We start from the raw sequence: 13,947 nt of genomic DNA on the forward strand, positions 1-13,947 counted from the left end.
TCGCATAATAAAAGTATCAACTGTTACCAGTGCGTTATTGTTTGGGAAGTTGTGAGGTCGCTCTAAGTCAAGACTCTACATTTAAGGAACGTAAATAGTTGAATCTAAACTTCCATGATATATGAAAATGATCGAATATGACCGATATTAGTGTCGAATCCATAGTTTCACGGTCGCTGAGATGAACAGTGACACTTCCGATGCCGTTTATATCCATGTCACTAAAACAAAAGCAGCATATGTCACGGGTACCAAATACGAGAGATAAGAACTTGTGCCTTTAAAATTGTTATTTTTACCCAGCAAAGCAGGTAATTGATGCTAGTATTAAATAAATAAACAGATAAATTACATATAAAACATTTTAAAGAGATTCGTATCATTGTTCTAAAAAGCACAGTATTTAAAGAAACATGAACTTCTTTGTTTCTTTTCAAGTTCCAACATGTTATAAAAATTGTGAGAAACCAAAATATAGTTTAAATTATTTGTGTCTATCACAGGAAAAAAATAAAACGAGTGACCCAGACCAGTGTTTCTTCCAGACATGTTTCTTGGGGTGCACTGTCCCCCCGGAGCTCTGAGAACGCCCCCCGGAAAAGACCATAATAATACACTTATAATATAATAATAAATAGAATAGTACCAGCAGTGCCCCCTGGTACATTATATCTGAAAGAAACACTACCCACGACTGTTTAAATTATCGAAAATTAAAATAAAAGCCCATACTTTGCATACATACATAACTTCAAGTACAGAAACTAGTCCTAAGGTTAAGTCTGTAAATATATTTATGTCCTTGCAGTGCAGATGTAGAGAGCGTAATTCGGAGGGAAGTCTTGAACTAAAATAAAATTTGAGCAAGGCGTTGTTGATCATTAATTAAAAGTGACCACAACTGCATTCCAGAGAAACAATGGAGGGATAAATATCAAACAATTATCTTGATATGACAGAGTAAATGAGCCCATAATGGGATGACAACTTCAGTTGACTAATCATGATTAAGTTGTAGGTTGCAGAAATGGAACTATTGTCATCCTGTTGACACTCGTTCTCAGCGTTCATTTAAGAGCTAACGCAACAAACACGCTGTCCACGAGGAAGCATATAAATGGATTATAAGCACTACACTGTTCATTTTTTTCTTCTTTTTCTTGGCCCCCAAGCGCAAATGGATGGGGACAAAATGTCAAGTCTTTGTTCGTTGTGATGCAGCCGTGCTTCACGAAATCAAGTGTTGCCAACTGGTTTGAAGTTTTCTACAAAAGGTTTTGCATTTTATTCATTCATTTATTTATTTTTTAAATTTTATTTATTTAAATGAAATGAAATGAAATGAAATCTTTAAGTTTAACGTCCCACGGTTATGCCGGTTAGGCTAAAGGAGACGATGATAATGAGAAATGAGTGAATTGGTGGAATGAAGAAAGTGGGAGGAAACGGGAGAACCCCGAGAAAACCCACGAGCACGGTGTTTGTCCACCACAAAGTCCACACGGCGCGAGCTGGGATCGAACCAGGGACCCCAAGCACCGGAGGTGAACGCTCTACCACTGAGCCACCGCGCCTTTATTTATTTAAGAACACAACAGACCTTTAGGGCCCAATTACAGTGTTCTGTATAGTATTCTAAAGTGTTTCAACAGTTCAGCTCGCAAATCGTTTGCAGACGTATTACAGATATCTAAACTTTTATTTGAGGTGCGTAGTATCAAAATCCGCCACATCCATTTGGCTTACTTTCGAGTAATTTTGCAAAACGACCAGTGAATCTCCATATATACGCCTTCAAAGTCCCATATTTGAACTAGTTTTTTTTTTTTTATAGTAAGATATGCTAAGCTTTTAAACAAAATACTCTCTCCATGGAATTCTTTTAGATCAAACAATAGCAAACGATATAGCCCTATAACTCGATTTCGTTAAAACAAAATGGCGGCTTTTGGTACTGGGCGCCTTATTTACCTTGCTGTATCTGTTATAAGAAGCAGATATTCGCCACATTGGAGACTTCACTAGTACATTTGTCCTTACTTTCTCAAAGAAAAATAAATCCATGTTTGCTAGGCTCGTTCTTAAGGAAGGAACCTGAAGTTTATTCTTATTCATTAGTTCTGAACAATCTATCTCATTGTTAATGATTTTGGATAAAATTAATACATCAAAAATGTTTCTCCTTTGCTCAAAGATTTCAAAATGAAAATTTGCTACTAAGGTAGCAGCTGAATCAAATTTAGGGTAATGACCTGTCTGTTTATAAGAGAGATATCTTAAGAATTTAATATGTATCATCTGTCATTTATGTGTAGGTAACATGATTCGGGTTCCATATTTGGGTGGTATATTCCAATTTCGACCCCACGAATGATGTGTACGATGCCTTGAACACATGCATCGTATTGAACTCTCTACCTATTCTTACTACCAAACCTAATTTTCTGTATGCTTCATTAGTTGTATTTGTTACATGAGTTATTAAATGTCAAGCAGCTAACAAACGTTACACACAGATCTTTCACTGTTTCTGTTTTCTCAAGTAGAGTTCCTTCTAACGAGTACGGAAAGTATGAGAATTTCTTCTCTTTGTAAATGTCATATACATACATTTGTTTATATTTAACCTAAGACCATTTTCTTTGCACCATTCATTTATATAATTTAGATCATCCTGCAGCCTTTCACAACCTTGTTACTGGCAAATTGATCTTTAGATCAACAGCAAACAACAATTTATCGCATTTCTTACCAAACTGTGGCAAATCATTAATAAATAATAGGAACAATAGGGACCCTAGACTCGATCCTTGGGGAATTCCAGAGTTTACCAGCTTCGCCTCTGAAAGAAAATCTTTGTAAGGGTACTGGAAATTCCTGTTTTTTGCACAGGATTAATGTTTAGTAAATACGAAACCTGAAATCTGAATATTGTTGAAAATGTCGCCTTTAGAAGCAGAATTTTTGAAAACGTAGAAATTAAGTTTTTAGTTACATTTAATGAATAATTTGTACACCGACTCTCACATTTCCATATTAAACGAATCCTTACATTTTCCACTTAATGACTATAAAATCAGGTATTGGAATATTTTACAAACTGACTCTCATTTTCTCATTGAGATGTTTGTAATGCAACAAAATGTTTCATTTTAACATTACACAATTATGTCCTTTAGGCTAAGAAAGACGGTGATTAAGGCAAGTGAATGGTGATGGAAGAATTGGTGCTGTTAGAAAGTGGGAGAAAACGGAAGTACACAGAGCAAACCCATGGATACGGTGTTGTCCACCACAAACAATTGGCGGGGGATAGAACCAGGGACCCAACGCAGTAGAAGCAACCTACCACGGATCCACTGTGCTCCGGTTAGTACATAAGATGTATTTTCTTTCCTTAGTCTGTAGCTATAGAAGTTTGATTTTTAAAGATGTGACATCCCTCAGGAGCCGCCTTTGGCATAAAACTCATAGGATAGGATAGGATTTTTAGATTTCTGGGCTTTCGGCATCTAAGGACATTTAGCCCTTCACGTTTTTGAGGGATAACGTCCCTCGACGAGCACACAATCCGGGGAAAGGGAAGGAAGAAAGGATTGGGGAAGGGAGGAAGCGGCCTGGGACCTATAAGTTAGGTACCACCCCGGCATTTGCCTGGTGTGAATGAGGAAATCCCAGGAAAACCTCAGGGTGGCTGGCCTGAAAAAGCGTTTTACACTTTTTCGACCGAGTGGCCCCACCCATAAAACTCATTTCCAGATGCTTTGGTGCAGAAGCCTCAATTTCTGTTTAACTTTGGGGGGACTCGTTCATGTGTACTTGTTTCGTTGTCAGACATTCAAGCAAAGTTATCCAGATCCCAGAGGGCAAAGGACCCAGGATCCGCTCCGTGCTTTGAAATATTTCAACGTGTTAAAAGCATTTTATAAACTCACTCAGTTGAAATAAGGCTCGATAGCGATACTTAGTATTGCGCATTACCGAATCTCACCTTTCACTGTCGAACACAATACACAAAAGATCTCTTTTTATGATTATTTCTTTCCATGACACAATCTTGACGCAGAACAATTTCATGGTTAAAGGAAGCACACAAGGGAGAGAAAGAGAGAGGAGAGAATGAGAGAGAGAGAGAGAGAAAGAGAGATGACGCCACGTCATCTAATAAGAATGCCTCGGACACTTTCCTCAAGACGCAATCCTTACGGATATAAGTTTTCTAGAGGTAGAGAAAATCCAAAGCATTGAATGCCAATCTAACATTGCTCAGTAGTTTTAACCAAAAAAAAAAAAAAAAAAAGTTCACTCTGGAGGGAATGGGTGGAGGAAAACGCATGTCGTCACTAAGGGAATTTGATTGCATCAACAGGGCAATAAAGTATGTTTACATTTCGGAGCTAGAACATGTTCAATATAAACAGCGTTTTAGCTAGATTAAAATTATAGTGGACACATCCAAAAAGCTTAGAAATTGAGCTGCGACACTAAAAGCATGACAATGAAAAACACGTGGGTTTCGTTTTACACTCAGGAACTACAACAGGCTTCCAAATTCATCATCATAGGTATTCTGTAGGGATAGTCAATTCGGATATTTTACATTCCAGAATCTGGAAAGTAGAATCGGAAAATTCCGGATTTCAGACAAAATTCCGGAATTTTTCAGAAACTCGGATTTTTTTTTTGCGAAATCCGTAAAGTGAAATTTCCGATTGCAGAAAATAAATTTTCCGGAATCCGGATAATTATTTCCATTCCTAGTATTCTGTCATTATTGGCAGATCACTTGCTTCAACTGAGAAACTTCCATGCTCCACAGTCTTCCACTAAACTCTTCATGTTCACGTGCGATTTTTGTGTTGTGATATCGTCCATTAAATGTAGTCTTGTTCGCCCACTCCCTCTCTTTCCTGCCACCATACCCTCTAGCATGTCCCTCATGATACACTTCCTTCTTAGCCAATGTCCCAACCAGTTTCTCTTCCTCTTCTTAATAATATCTAAAATTGTTCTTTTTTCAGCTACCATTTCTAACACTCTCTCACTCGTTTTCCGCTCGACCTCGCTAATGCTCTCCATTCTTCTCCACACCTACATTTTGAAACCTTGCAGTCATTATTGCGTAATGTCCATGTTTGTAACCCATACAGTACAATTCTCCACACAAAGCATTTTACGAGTCTTCTAAACTCTTTATTCAAGGTCGCAGAAAATAGCCTTTTCTTCCTCCTAAAGGCTTCTTTCGCCATTCTTATCCTTGCTTTGATTTCACATTCACATCTCATATCGTCACTAATAGTACCACCCAGATGTCGAAAATTAGTCACCTGTCCTATTTTCTCCCCTCCTTCTTCTATATTTGACACCGACTGCTTCGTTCCAATCACCATGGCTTTTGTCTTTCTCACATTTGTTTTCATCCCATAAATTCCAAATTACATGAATCTATTATTAAAACCGGAAGTTATAGATACAGTACTTCCGACTTTGATAGAAAGATGAGGGCGGAGATTGGACTTGTTTTTGGTACTCTGATTCCATATCAAAGACATTTATCGATACCCATTACCGTTCTTCCTCTATGGCGATCAATACGTGGGGCAGTCAAAAAGTTCTCGGATCCCATTTGTGATGCAATCCAGTGCATCTTGTACAGTGCAGTCTTTGAATTGCCTACTTATGAATATGACAATTGTAAGCAGGTCATAACAGTCAGTTTACGAGTAGTAGTGCTAAACGGAGGAGTATGTGGTGATCACTTGGTGCAATGTCACGGTTCAAACTAGTGGCGGGCACAAAATCCGGCTTTTCGGTTTTCGATTTTTAGAACCGGTTCGGTTTTCTTCAAAACCGGTTCCGTTTTTTCCCAAAATTTCTTCTATTTCTGATCAGAATAGTGTTTCGTTGTTCTCGGGAAACTGAATTCGTTTCCACAGAAATAGTTTTATGTGTTTTCCAAAAGTCTTCACCGAAACCAGTTTCGGTGAAAACCGAACCGGTTTTGGAGAAAACCGAAATGTCGGTTTTCGGGTTACGGTTTTTCTAGAAGCCGGTTTTCGGTTTTTTAAATAAAAACCGGTTTTGTCCATCCCTAGTTCAAACAATGTACAAACATCAAGTTCGTTTGCAAATTGGGGGAATATGCTTCAGATACTTATTTTGATAGCCTTAAGATCAGTTTACGGTGTCAGTGCTTTAAGGAAAACAGCAGCGATGCCCGTTTTTGCCACCGTAGAAGACATGAAAACCAACGCGATGGCTGAAGTTCGCAAGATACCAAAAGCGGACTTTTGTCGGTGTTTTCAGCAATGGCAAAAGCGGTGGAAAAAGTATTGTATGTTCCAAGGGTGCCTACTTTGAAGGCAATTAAGTAAATGTGTACTCATGCTGTGGTAATAAAGAACCACAGTAAAATTCTGGGAACATTTAGACTGCTCCTCGTATTTAAACCAGAAGTGGAGATTTCTACCACTTCGGTTTCACTAGAGAAATATGGCATAAATGTATCTTCTCTCTCGGATCCTATAGTTTCCCCTATATACTATACCCCTCGTATCCCCCTATAACAATTTCTCGGCATCTTTTCGTTTTCAATTGATACACCGTTTTGATACGGTGGTTCAATAACACAGTGCTTACTTCTGGTGCGTGGGGTCCCTGGTTCGAACCTCGGCCAAGTAAGTTTGTGCAGGAGAACATCGTGTCTGTGTGTTTTCTCAGGGTACTCCCTCTCCTCCCATATTGTCATTCCACCAACTCTTTCATCGTCATTAATTCGCCTTTTCATCGTCTCCCTTAGAATAGAGAGCATAATAGAGAGACGTTCTATTTTCTCAAAAACTGCGCATGAGGTTTTACACTCATGCATAGCATTTTGTTCAGCCGAATAAGTCCTATCGATTTATTAAGCCTCATTTTTGGACTTTATTTTTGTTAAATGCTAACAACATTATAGATCTAGAAGAGTAGATAAATGCTGATTGCTAGAGCTCCTTTGTGTCTAAGCGGTTAGCGCACTTGCGCTGGGCGTGGGAGACCCGGGTTTCATTCCCGGCGGGAGCTCATGTGGTTCGCATTCCACATTAATCAGCAGGTCCACGTCCCATATAGTGCCGGTGCTGAACGGGAAGTTAAAATCAACTCAACTCAAATGCTAATTGGTATCCTTATCTATCGGCTACGAGTAACACACAGGATGGTTTTGATCAATCAGTTAGAATACTCAATTTTGATATACATTCATGCAGTCCAAGGTTCAGTTCCCAGTAGAAGCGCATTTTCCTTTACAGTTGGGGCCAAAAACGGCGCGGCATGTTATATACGTTTCGTAGTTTTCAAAGAAAAAGAAAAGTACTACACTCATTAGTATTCTGTACTTACTCATCTACAAGGAAACTAAGTCATCTTTATCCACAATATGGCTGGTAAAGAAACGCAAAAACTCACCTGAAACAAAAAAAGAGAATAATTAGTATTTGTAATTGGAAGCACGACTTCCTTTATTACATTTACGGTAATTTAATCATACATTTCCAGCACTTTGAAAACACTTATTTTAAAACATTATTGGACCAAAAGATCCAATATATTTCAGGCAAAAATTTTCTCGTAGGCCTTATATCTGGAGAACTACATATAGTATAGCCAAACTCAAACTATCATTTAATTCAGTATGGTTTCTTATTCCGTAGAAAATATGAAAATTCGATTTAAGGGCTGCTCAAAAATTTTCTGTCCCCTGATCCTAAAACTAATTATTGGCCAAAATTGCAATATTTTGATGTATTTTTTGGATAACAACTAAAATTCTTCAACTCCCTAACACATTAATTTATATTATATAGTAGTACCTGTAGTGACAAAAGAAGATTCACATAAATGCGAATGCATGCCTTTAGAAAGAGAGGTGATGCGACAAAATTGTTTGAACAAGAATGTGTGTTTATCATCATCATTAGAGACCGGATATTTAGGCGCTAAAAACCTGAAAAATAGGCACTAAAATTTTAAAAAAATAGGCAGTAAAATAGGCACTAAAATGTAACTCGAAATAATGAAAATAAATACTCAATACCATTAAAAAATAGATTCAGGTTATAGATAATGTTCAAAGAATATAGAAACATACTTGTTTGTTAACATGTTTTATTGTATATATAAAAACGAAGCTTGTTATGCATTCCATATATACTGAGTGAACCTGAAAGATGTGCACATACTTCGGACGGTGATTCGCGGACATCAAAAGAAGACAAAAGGTCCTCTTGCATGTTGTCAAATTATCCGTCGTGTATGAGTGACAGGGGGGGGAGCACTTGGAATTGAAAATCGAATCCTGAGAATCGGAGCGAGACATAAAGTTGTGCACATACTTCGGGAGGTGATTCGTAACATTCAAGAGGACTTTTTGTCTTCTTTTCATGTCACGAATCACTTCTCGAAGTATGTGCACATCTTTCTGTTCCGTTCCAATTGTCAAGATTCGATTTCCGATTCCCAGTTGGCGCCACTGTCCTCACTCGTACACGACATGGAATTCGACAAAATACAAAAGGGCTTTTGTCTTCTTTTGATATCACTAATCACCTACCGAAGTATGTGCACATCTTTGAAGTTGATCCTTTATATATATTGTATATGTGCTTGTGATTACAAACACCTAATATACGTATATATGTGTGTATTATTTATGTTATATAAATTATATATTTTCCCAATGAAGGCTTATTTTGAAGAAAATGCATATAATAGGCAACATTAGGCACTAAAGAAATTATTTAGGCAGTAAAGGTCGAAATAGGCAAAATAAAATTGCCTTAAATTGAAACTATAACCACCGATATAAACTTTAAAACGTTATTTTTTATCATATCTTTAATATTAAAGAATTGGCATTTTGCCTAACATCCGATCTCTAATCACCATTATCATAAGTATTCTGCCATTATTGACAGGTCATTTACCGCAACTGCGAAGCTTCGATGCTCCACGGTCTTCCGCTAACCTCTTCAAGTACGATTTCTCTGTTTTGATATCATCTATTAATTGTAATTTCCTTCGCCCCTCCCCCTGTTTCCTCATCATACAGTTCCTTCTTAGAAAATGGTTCAACCAGTTTCTCTTCCTTTTCTCAATATCTAAAACTACTCTTTTCTCCCCCTACCATTTCTAACACTCTCTCATTTGATTTCCGTCCGACCTAATTGTATCCATACTTCTCCACACCCACATTTCGAAAGCTTCCAGTCGTTTCTCATTAATTTTGCATAATGTCCATGTTTCTGACCCATATAGTGCAATACACCACATGAAGCATTTTAGGAGCCTTTTTTCTCAAGTCTTTATCCAAGGTTCCACAAAATAGTATTTTCTTCCTCTTAAGAGTCTTCATCCCGGCGAAATTAAAATACCGCTAATTTTACAGTAATTATGTGATATCTTCAAATAGATAAAAGATAATCGAAATGTGGAACAAGAGCGCCATAGACAATATTGTTTTATATGAGAAACCGTTATCACGACCCACTTATCTGATTTCGATTTCCAGACATTTTGAAAATCGGCATTTATTTTCGCGTTTCTAAACAGCAGGAAACGGAAAGCCACTAGGTGACTTGTGATAACGGTACCTCACACAAAATAATATTGTCTAGGGCGCTCTTGTTCCATATTTCAATTATCTTTTATCTATTTGAAGATATCACATAGTTACTGTAAAATTAGCGGTATTTTAATTTCGACGGGATGAAGACTCTTAAAGGCTTCTTTCGCCATTCCTATTCTTGCTTTTATTTCACGTTCACGCTTCATATCATCACTAATAACATTCCACAAGTATTGAAAACTAGTCTCCGGTTCTATTTTCTCCCTGACATCCACCGTTCCAGTGAGGATGGCAGGATTTTTTTTATGTTTCTCTTATACTAAATCTGTCACTATCTGTGTATTCTGATGAAGCCGCGGTGGCTCAGTGGTAGAGCGTTCACTTTTAGTGCACGTGATCCCTGGTTCGATCCCAGCTAGCGCCAAATCGGCTTTGTGGTGGACAAACACCATGTGCGTGGGTTTCTTCGGGGTTCTTCCGTTTTCTCCCATTTTCTTCATTCCACCATCTCATTCATTTCTCATCATCACGGTCTCCTTTAGCTTAGCCGGCATAACCGTGGGACGTAAAGCTTAAAGATTTCATAGGGTCTGATGAAGCCAAAATGGCTACTTGGCGAAACTGTTACACCTTAGTATTTTTTTTTTTTTTACAATAAATATATTGTACTAGCAGCGTTCACCCCGCTTCGCTGCGGTCACCCCGGAACGCAATAAACTTTGTTACTTAGATAATTTTTACTTTTTCGCTTTCAAGTGATATGATAAAAACCATAGAAGATTGCAGTAAATGTTAACATTATAGCGCCTGTCATTTATGTTAACCCGCCCCGCTTCGCTGCGGTCACCCCGGAACGCAATAAACTTTGTTACTTAGATAATTTTTACTTTTTCGCTTTCAAATTGCAGTAAATGTTAACATTATAGCGCCTGTCATTTATGTTAACCCGCCGAGTCACATGGTCATGCGGGTTGCATATAAATACGTTTATTTTTACCTATGATGAACTAATAACAAAGGATTTGTACGTATGGACACTTGAATGGTCAATTATCTCAAGACACTGGTAATTAAAAATTAAAGTGATATGATAAAAACCATCTAGGGTCCAAATCTTAATAACCCCCCAAAAATGAAAGAAATTGGTTCAGCCGTATTAGCGTGATGAGTTCACAAAGGATTTGTGCGTTCTCTTTTATATATATAGATTACTCAGCGGTTAGTTAAAATAAAATTTACTCAGCGGGTAGTTAAAATAAAATTTAAGTCTATAAAAAGGAAAGCTTGTACAATGGAAAAGCTTTTAAGTTTCAAGATTTGGTACTAACATAAACAATGTAATCTAACAAATGAAATACGTAGGTATAGTTGAAAGAAATCGTAAATCTAATGGTTTTCTGTTCAAGACTGATACTTCATTACTATTTAAACACTACTTAGGCTATACCGTGTTATTATTATTATTTCCAAGGAATTACATTTATAACTTTGGTTATGCATAACTTAGGAAACAAAAACCTGCACAGCATATTTTCACACATATATAACTTGTCAAGATCTACAGCCACGCCAAGTTTGATCCCGATCGGACGAGTTCGGTGTATGGGTTTATGTCTTTTGGAAAATATGACTCAAAATTTGACCACTCGTAACTCCGGTTACATTCTACACGTCTATGTAGCAGATCAGGAGAAATCATAATTTCGTGAGTAGAGTGTTGGACTCATGTTCGCGTGGTCCTGGATTTGATTCCTGGGCAGTGCTTTCCAATTTATGGCGTCTAACCAGCGGCGTGAGGCAAATTGGGGAACCACGTGAATAAAAGTTGTGATAATCACTAGACATAGAAAACTCCCGATACGTTTGTTAGAGACAGAGCGACGCAGTGCGCTGACCACATGATTTTCGCTAAGCGGCCGTAGTTCTGTCGATCACTAATAGATGGCGTTGGAGAGTCTCAGGCACATAAGGACTATCATGGGAATGGTTAGTTTTTACATAGCACGCCAAGTTCTACAATCATGCTAACTTTGGTCCCGATTGGATGAGTTTAGCGCAGGACTCTTTTGTTTTCGAATATATGACTCCCAGTTTAACTGCTCTTCACTCGAAAACCGAAAGCCTGCACAACATAATATTTCGCGCTCTTTCATACTTTGTCAAGGTCGACCACTATACCAAGTTTGATCCCGATGTAATTATTTCGGTGGAACTCATACGATAGAGTCGAATTTTCAGGGAAAGAACGATAAAGTATTATTTTTAAAATATCAGCTTCTGACGAAACGACAATTTTTTCTTGTATAAAATTTAAGTAGGCAATACGCTGATGAAATATTTAGTTTTATGGATAGGACAGTATACACGTTTACACGAACGAAAGTGCACATATAATGTAGCATTAATAATATAACTCACTCATCCTCCTTTATAGGTTGATTCAATGAAAAGACAGATTATTATTGTTGGAATAGGGGTGTCCGTAATCCTCCCGTGATGCTTGGCTCGCACGATCTTGGCAGTCAGACTGTTTATATATTGGACAGGGCTTCATAGAACGCGGATGTGCGTGGGGATAACATCACTCTGTGGGCTTTGTCTGTTTTTTGTCGATAAAATAATCTTTGACTATATATCATGAATTCGTGCGTAGTATTAAAACAAACTGATTGTTCAGTCGAACATTTTTTCTCAATAACAGATTTGAAAGCGGTCCTTTCAGGTTTCATATCCCTTTTTGTGTGTAGGTAAAAATCTTCTGATAAACTAAAGTTCTTTTATTTTTTTTTTACTAACAGCGAAAACTGTTAAAAGCACTTGTAAGGGACGTTCACCTATCTATGTGTCTTTGACGGGCTTTCAACGGACGACCAGCGGGGGCGTCACCCATAATTAAAGAGTTTATATTGTGTGATCTTGGAACACATCCTTGACGTCACATGCCGAACAGCTTGGCGATTTTCTTTTTACGTGTTTTTGTTTACATTTTCTTTTTCTTTCATTTGGAAGTTTGATAGAGTTCCCAGGCTAATGAAAACTAATTATATACAGGGTGTTTTCAGAAAGACTTGAAGTCTTTTTTAAATATAAAACTACATGAACTGACATAAAGTAACGGGTATTTCCGGTTGACATGGAAAGTTGAAATTAGGTATGATTGCAGCTTTCCAGGATTAACTCACAGGAAAATTGCCAAAAGTGATTTTTTTTTTTAATTTTTAGGGAGTCTAAAGGTGGGATGAAGAAATTCTCCACGTTGTTTAAATGGACTTTTTTTTCTGGATGTATGATCCCATATTTTAGGTGCTTGGAATAAAAACTTGAAATTCGGTATGCTTGTACGTTTTCGTTAGCGTTACCTAAGTAAATCACCAAAAATAAAAATTTCCAGCTTTAGTGGGGTTTTATGGGCAATTGAAAAATCTTCACCATGTTATTTATATGGAACACCATTTACACCACAAAGTTATTGGACACTTCCTGTAGGGCTACAATGATTAAAGGACACCACATAATCCTTACGGAAATTGGATTTCCGTGGAATTACTTGAAACCGTGATATGTTGTAGATTATGTCTTCCTGAGAAAACGTCTCAATAGGCACAACCACCGAACACTGGCCGTTTAACCAAGACAGGGCCACTTTAAAAAAAAAAAGAAGAAAAAAGCTGAAGATAACGATATTCTGGATTTCGGTGAAAATGACTGAAACCATGATATGTTGTAGATATTGTGACCCTGAACAAAAGTTGAACACCTCCCCTAGCTCGCTCAGGTCACGAACCTGAATATAATTGAACATCTGTGGTCCGCTTTGGAGGCACGAATCCGGAGTAGATTTCATCGTACATCGTGTCTCACCGAACTGAGTAACACGCTACAGGTAGAATGATGTAACATTCCACTTGCTACGATACACGACCTCTATGACAATATACCACGTCACATCAGAGCTCTTTTGAGGGTGAAAAGTTGTCCAATACCATACTAATTGGGAAGTTGCATTTTTTCCAAGCGTTTCTATGTATTATTTTGATAATCATCTGTATACATCCAACTGGAATTCCACAAAGTATTTTTATTTAGCAGAAGAAGTTATCACACTATAACTTTGCCATATTTTGCAATCAAGCAAATACAGGGTGTTGCAAAACTATGTCACAATGTTTTGGAAAAAGATTCCTCGCAGCAATATAAGAAAGAAAGTTCATATAGACCTGTGCTCAAAAGTGGACAGTTTCGGAGATATAGGATGCCGAAAACGTAAAACAAGTGAACTTTAAAAGAGTTCATAGCTCCATTAGAATGTGACCTATCGCAGTCGAGTCAAGACATCACTGAGG

General features: G+C 37.6%; 1 protein-coding gene across 3 annotated transcripts in view; it reads right to left on the minus strand.

Moving 5' to 3' along the window:
* Window positions 1–13,947, minus strand: part of Fhos (Formin homology 2 domain containing) — a 792,187-nt gene that overhangs the window by 418,099 nt on the left and 360,141 nt on the right. The gene's annotated exons all lie outside the window — the stretch shown is intronic.

The sequence above is a fragment of the Thermobia domestica genome, chromosome 17, assembly GCF_964235325.1.
Source record: "Thermobia domestica chromosome 17, izTheDome1.hap1.1, whole genome shotgun sequence".
In the NCBI taxonomy this organism is placed as follows: Eukaryota; Metazoa; Arthropoda; class Insecta; order Zygentoma; family Lepismatidae; genus Thermobia; species Thermobia domestica.